This window comes from Bidens hawaiensis, unplaced genomic scaffold (genome assembly GCF_021521415.1).
Source record: "Bidens hawaiensis isolate Kalapana, Puna unplaced genomic scaffold, B.hawaiensis_p1.1 tig00053073_1, whole genome shotgun sequence".
Classification (NCBI taxonomy): Eukaryota; Viridiplantae; Streptophyta; class Magnoliopsida; order Asterales; family Asteraceae; genus Bidens; species Bidens hawaiensis.
The window spans coordinates 31,612-39,220 of record NW_027499549.1 but is presented as its reverse complement, the minus strand read 5'-3'; the positions used below and the strand labels follow the sequence as shown (position 1 = coordinate 39,220).

General features: G+C 35.3%; 1 pseudogene; it reads right to left on the bottom strand.

Annotated features, from left to right (window-relative positions):
* Positions 1 to 313: 313 nt before the first annotated feature.
* Positions 314 to 2,160, bottom strand: LOC143599910 (CENP-B homolog protein 2-like; annotated as a pseudogene).
* Positions 2,161 to 7,609: the final 5,449 nt, after the last annotated feature.

The following is a 7,609-nucleotide window of genomic DNA, read 5'->3' as shown; positions in this document are numbered from 1 at the left end:
TGATGCATTACTTGAGTATAATTACAAAACACATGACACTAAAGGTTAAAAACTAGATGTGTTTTAAACAACACAAATACCCAAAATATTTTCATACAGCCAACTAAACATCTACAGTAGAAACTCGATAAATTAATACTCGATTATTTAATAAACTCTCTAAGATAATATTTTTTGCCGGTCCCGACTCGGGGATAGGGTGCTAAATTAATAATTAGCTAAAATTATAAGATAATACATTTTTGATAATTTCTTTAGACACGATATAAAATATAAATTAATAATTCCTTATATATAGCGTATTACATGAATGATTTATGAAGGTTTCTTGAAAAATGACTCAATTGTCTTTTGTTTTTTGTTGAAATCAATTTCCCCTTGAATCTCGTCTCTAATTTTCTTTAGCATGGTAAGAACTTCTGGTGTTGTTTTCTCATAGCTCAACAAGAAATTGTTCAATGTGATTGCCGCTTTAATAGCTTCGTTTCGCGAAGGGGGCTCCATTGTAGAACTTTTATCATCTTCTTCATCGATATCATCTTTATTAATTCCAATAACGCTTTCAATAATTTCTTCATCAGTCAACAACTGTGCAACTACATTTTCTTCTGGGTGAGTCAGAACATCTTCGACATCCATTGCATTGCGATAACCCAACTCTTTGATCAAATTCTGGAGTTCTTGAGTGCTTTCACCACCTTCATCTGAGTTCTCAAAAGTCATGTTATCTGTTGATAGAAGTTTACAATGACGAAAGCAGTTCGCAATTGTAGTGGCACGAACATCCATAGTCCATGCTGAAATTGCAAGATTCATTGCATCTAATACATTTATTTTTGCTGGATTTGGAACCCCTAATTCATAATCCTCCAAAAGACTTCTATAAAATCGACAACGATAATGCATCTTAAAAGCTCGTATGATCCCCGCGTCACAAGGTTGAATTTTTGAAGTTGTGTTTGGTGGAAAAAAAATAATTCAACATTTCGTAATCCTTCAATAATTTTTGGATGAGCAGGGCAATTATCTACAATCAAGAGAATTTTTCTTCCAACCATTTTTTTATCAAGTTGGCGAACATATTCTTCAAATAACACACCAGTCATCCAAGCTCGTTTGTTAGCACGATACTCACAATTCAGACTGTTCAAGTTTACATTCTTGAAGCACCTTGGTTTAGCATATTTCCCAATAATCCATAAAGGAAGTTTTTCCGAACCGTCCTCATTACAGCAAATAGCAACAGTTAGTCTTTCCTTGTCTTGTTTTTTCCCTTCAAGCTGCATTGTTGCAAGGGAATGATCCAGTTGAAGTCTAAAAAACAAACCTGTTTAAGATCAAAACATGTAAATAATTACATCACTAAAGTACAAATATAAAATAAAATAATAAAAAAACAAACCTGTTTCATCCATATTAAAGATGTCTTTCATTTCAAACTGATCAACTTTGTCTCTTATGGATTTTAATTTGTCCTCCATATCCTCCATTTCAACAGATCCACTCTCTCCAAAACGCCGAAAATTTTTAATTCCATATCTTGCTTTGAACTTTCCAAGCCAACCAATAGAAAAAGTAAAGTCTGGAGTATCCACTAGATACATATCTTTCATGAACTTTTTCGCCTTCTCGATGATTAGTTCACCTGTCATATTCACATGTTCTTGATATTGAAGAATCCATTCATAGAGAGATTTTTCTAGGTCAGGAAATTTTGCAGGTTTGTGTCGCTTAACATCGCCTCTTTCGGGAGCAAGTGAGAGATACACTAAAGACCGCTTAACTGTATTCAATATTGTCGCTTGACTCACCTGCAAACCATAGTTACTATGAACCCATTCTTGCAATTGCTTTTGAGTGAGACTTGGATTATCCTTGTTGTGCTTGCATAATGCTCTTCGAATCTCGTCTGTCATTGTTGTTTTTTTCACACCTTTAAGATGGGAAGCCATGTTGTGTGTATGATTTGTTTGTGTTAACCTATTTTGATCTTGTATTTATATAGAAAATATTTTTAATGTCCATAAAGTGATACATTGAACACAAGAAGCATAATAAGGTGAGAGATTGAAGGTTTCTTTCAAATTGGGCCGTTCATTTGATATACATGCATTGTATACAATAATTAAGTGGAAGCTTGAAAGGTGTTTGTAAACTAAGTATTCTACTATAAATTAATAAAATATTAATTAATATATAAATTAACAATTAATAATTTATCGATTAATTAATAACTCTTTTAATTAATAAATTTTGGTGGTCCAAAGTGTATTATTTTATAGAGTTTCTACTGTATAACATAAACACACACAACATCAACACACACAAACCAACACAAACCAAACCATATTCCATAACATAAACAGTCTACCATCCATAACATTAAAACCTATAACAACAACACACACAAACCAAACCATATTCCATAACATAAACAGTTTACCATCCATATCATCAGACCAAACCATATTCGAAACATACTACAACCATCATCAACTTCAACAAATATGTAAACAAGCCATAATAAAAATTGTCAAAAAACCATTAAATACTAAAAGAAACAGTCATAACCTTCCTCACTCATTCGAGATTTAACCTGTCCATGATTCTTTTAGGAGCTGTCTTGTCCAGATTCTCTTTCTCGGTCGCAGACAAACGATGATATTCCAACATATCTTCTAATAACATTTCTCTCATAACGTTAACATCGCTAAGTAGAATCTTAGCCACGTATTTCCTTCTTACTTCAAGCTGTTCCTTTTGTTTACCTAACACCCGTCCACGTTTGTCAAGTTCTTCAGCAAGACCACAATCAGCAGCCCACTCTTTAGTATTCCCACCTTTAAACGTCTCCATGTGTCTCATCACAAACACCCCGCAATCCACATAGTTGTATGTCGTCCTCAGGGTACATCGACCTGCGTTATCTTTGCGGTTTTCAATTTCGACGCTCCCTACTGGTCTACTAAAGCCAAATACTCAGCCATTGTCTCTCGCTGAAAAACAATTATTCCAACTGAATTTTTTTTACAAAAAATATTTCTATATAAGAACATAAGAATAACATACCATCTTTACGTGCCACCCTCGGTATCTGCTTTTAAAAGACTCCCTTGTTCCCATGTTATCAATCATATAAATCTGGCACGTCTTCAAGTTGAAAGTCATCAGATAAAAGTGTTTAATGCATATTATCGGTATTAACACCAACTCCACCCCTTGAATGCTTTTCAACTTTTGAGCTTAAAGCATTTTCTCCATCGCCTCAGCGAAATATTTGATTCTCGTCGACATGTCGTTCTCGTAATGATCCGGTAGCTGGTCACATAAATTAACAATTACTATATAACACAACTAATTATAATTATATCACATGTAGTGTCACTTACCAACATTACTACTGAACAATATAGCCTATGCACCGAGTTGTGTTTCACTCGTATCGATTCTTCATAATTCAGCATGCTTGCCCATGCAGACATCACTGATACATGCACCCATACGTCCGGGCGCAAAGTCTCCATAAAAACAGCCTAACGCAAATACCTTCGTCCGTGCTAAACAGAACATCCCTATTTACACAAAAAATCGAATTACAAATTTCATCACCGAAACAATATATTTATAACTTAACACCATAAAATAATAACTAACTGTTAACACTTACCTTTGATCCCCGTACGCGGTGAAAATATAAGTGCTACTTTCCGCCTTAGAGATTGCAGCTCCCAAATTCACCGAATGTTTAGCAAAAGGCGAGCAAAACGCTTCTGATAGGAACCTATGTCGTCTCGGCCTTTGATCTTGTAAATGTAATTCAATACCTGATGTGTCATGACTTTCAACATGGACTACTTCCTTTACCTTACTTACAGTTATTGGTGTTACGTCAACCGTTTTCCTATCTGCCGACCGGACGTTAACTTCCTTGGCTTATTTGTCTCAACTATCTCGACATTTCCCCTAGGTATTCCTAACAACCGTTTCACTAGTTGAGGAGTTATTTTCACCTCTTTATCTCTCAAATTTACCACACTACTGTCGGAGTTGTAGTTTTGAACTAGCCAGTAACCCAACCCCGTTGGTATGTTTGCTACACTTATATCTAGAATGCTACCAAAACCCATTTGCATTACCTTTTTCCTTTGTTCAATTGACAACTTGTTAATGTATTCATGGAACAAGCTTGCCTTAACCCTTGGTCTCATCCTTTCCCCAGTATAGTTGTGAAAGACTCTATTTATGTCCAATTTTCCTTTACTTTTTGACACAACTTCATAGGTGGATTTGCAAAATCATCATCCGAATCACTTCTTGAGCCTGCTAATATCGTATTTTAAAAACACTAAATCAATCTCCAAACTTCTAACATGGTATTACAATAAACTAAACAAAACCACTTACCTTTATAAAAAAGGATTGATGACAGGTACGTGCCGTTTCACCGAACATCCTGATCCACTTATCTTCGTTTTCGAACCAACTTCTTTATCTACAACAAAACATTAATCAGTCACTACACATCTACCATAACTTCCAAAGTGTTAACTTTTATTTTCATACCGTTGTTAACTTCTTTGTTTGGCACCGAAACTCCCGCACTTGTGTTTTTTCCCAATCTCAGGCTTCTTCGAACTGAGACAACAACCACAAATACATCAGCGTTTACATTATCCCAAACAATTATCCGTAACTAAGTAACTAACAAACATATTATTAACACAAACATAACATATCTAAACTAGGATAAACAGAGCATTAACCACAAACAAATCAACCTTTCATTAACCCAAACGAAACATATCATTAACACATCATATCCAAACTAAAAAACTACAATTAAATCCATATAGCAACCACAAAAATGAGCATCAACTAACTACCATACGTAATATCAAACAACTTAAACACACTTTCCGGAAATACATCATCTTTCTTTACCACAAAAAAACACACCCAGACAAACTAACCAACACAACAACCCAAAATCAAAATCGTCACCAACATAAACACACTATCCGAAATCGAAACAGTCACCAACCTAAACACACCAACCCAAATCGTTAACACAATACACATTCTGAACAGAGGTTTAACACATGGAAATCGAAATCCTCACCAAAAACTAAACACACCTACAAACACATTCTGAACAGAGTAATAACAAACACACTAATCGACATCGAAATCCTAAACAACAAAAATAAACACACCAACGACACACTAAACACATAACACACTATCATAACAGAGAACTACAACACACCAACACAAATCGCAAGCAATAAAAACCTAGAATTTAGGAATTTTACCACGAACGAAAACACATTCAATAATCTTACTAACACACTGACCTTGAACTTTACTAGAACCGGTGGTGACCTTAATTGGTGATTTGGGATCCATTGTCGTAGTCTGCGGTGCAAAATTAGGAAACAATTGACTCTGTTAATTCCCGTCATAATATAATTGAAAATTTTTAGAAGATATTAGAGAGAGAACTAGTTGCTACCTACAATCAAATCATAAGCATAAAAATAGGAGTTTCTAAAACAAAACTAGTTGACGGTTTGCATGCATGGCCTCCCTGAAAAGACTTTAGTACCCCTGACACACTTACATTACAAAATTAAAATTAAACACACCGTTGAAATAACACACCTCGAATCTCAGCCACTAGATTACTCCATCCGACGAACCAAATTCCTTCCTAAACTTCTTAGACACATCTCACTTCTTATTATAACTCCACCCCCTATATATATATATAACTTGAGGGGGGGCAATTGGGTGGCGTCGGTCGCTAAAACTCGAGCAAAACCAGAGTGTTGTCGCGGAGCGTTGCGGCAGTGAGTTGGTATGACTCGAGCGTTATTGGTCCTGTGCATCGCGACAGTGAGTTGGTAAAACTCGGGCGTTATTGGTCCAGGGCATCGCGACAATGAGCTGGTAAAACTCGAGCGTTATTGGTCTAGGGCATCACGGTAGTGAGTTGACGCAAACTTGGTCGGCTTTGATTACGTTCTTGATGGTATCAAAACCAAAACAAAAGGGTCAGTAAAATCTAGTGTTGGTAAAACCGGAATGTTGCGGCAGGGAGTCAGTAAAAGCTGATTGTAGTTGTTTCCAGGCGTTGCTGCTATAAGTTAACACAAATAACTGCTTAATTATCAAATTTATTAAAACTACAAAAAAAAAATAATAACTTCACCACTGACAAAAGGCTATGTTGTCCAATCACGCTATTATGTCACAAAATTTCTCTTTCATACTATATAATAATCAACTAGGATTTAGGGGCCGTGCTTTGCGATGGGACCATAAACCGAACGAAAAAACATACATTAAAACGTTAAACTACGAACGTGCTGCGAGTCGATGCAAATTCAGTTTGTATCGGGTTACGACATTGGAACTAAATAAAAGAAACAAATCCGTCAATGCCAAAATACAACAAATTATCACATGCAAAAAGAAAAAAAATAAGCACGTTATAGCTACGAACCAACACAAATTCGGTTAGTATTGGCTGCACCAACACAAATTTTTAAACATAAATTAGTAAGCAAAAAAAATGTTTTAAAGGCACAATATCAAAACGTCGAAACACAGATATAAAACTTGTGACAATGGGATTGTTTTAAATATGAAAAAGTTTCGGTCATTGTAAATGCCAACTACTATAACAAATACTAAATCAAAGTTTAAGAAAATCATATAACCGACAAATAATACACTACGTAGTTTTGATGGGTTTTACGTCTAAGCTTAAACGACTAACCACATCATATTCACTTTCCCGGTATAAGAAATGAATTGTTTTAATTTAAATGGATATTGATTTTAATAAATGCAACCAAATCAACTTATATTAATATAACCAACACGTGAGTTCATTTTATTATGAAAGAAATACATGCGTAGAGCTATATATATAGTTTGTGGTGTTACCCCACCAAAAAACTAATTTATTTACATGACGTACAAGCGTGAGTAGTGGTGTGCTAGGTAGACGGTGACACTTTAAATACATGGTTGTTGCATGTGACGTTTGTCATTTTCGGTTCATTTTATATTTGTTTTTGTATTGTAACCCTAATCCGTTTTGGTTTTTGGATCTTTGGATATTAATAAAATAAGGAATTTTATGCTGTAATCATGTTTCATACTTGTCGTCTCGTTCCGAAGACTTTAACGTGTTCAAAACGCTTATTTTATGCTCAAAACGACTGAAAACATGGATTAAAACGGCCAAAAATCAAAGTTTGGCCAAAAAAACCCCTCCCGCACCGTGCGTAGGGTTGGCCTTAGTCCTACGCGTATCTCGACCCACCCATCAGGTCACTAGAATTATTTTTTTGGTTCGTTTTCGATCGTTTAAGGTTTGAACTCGTGTTTTAACTATTCAAACCAACCAAGACTCAACCCATAATTATTCTAGAACTCTCCAAACATGTTTTATCTCTGGTACAAGCGTGAGTAGTGGTGTGCCATGCAGATGGTGACACTCTAAATACATGGTTGTTACATGTGACGTTTGTCATTTTTGGTTCATTTTGTATTTGTTTTTGTATTGTAACCCCAACCCGTTTTGGTTTTTGGATCTTTG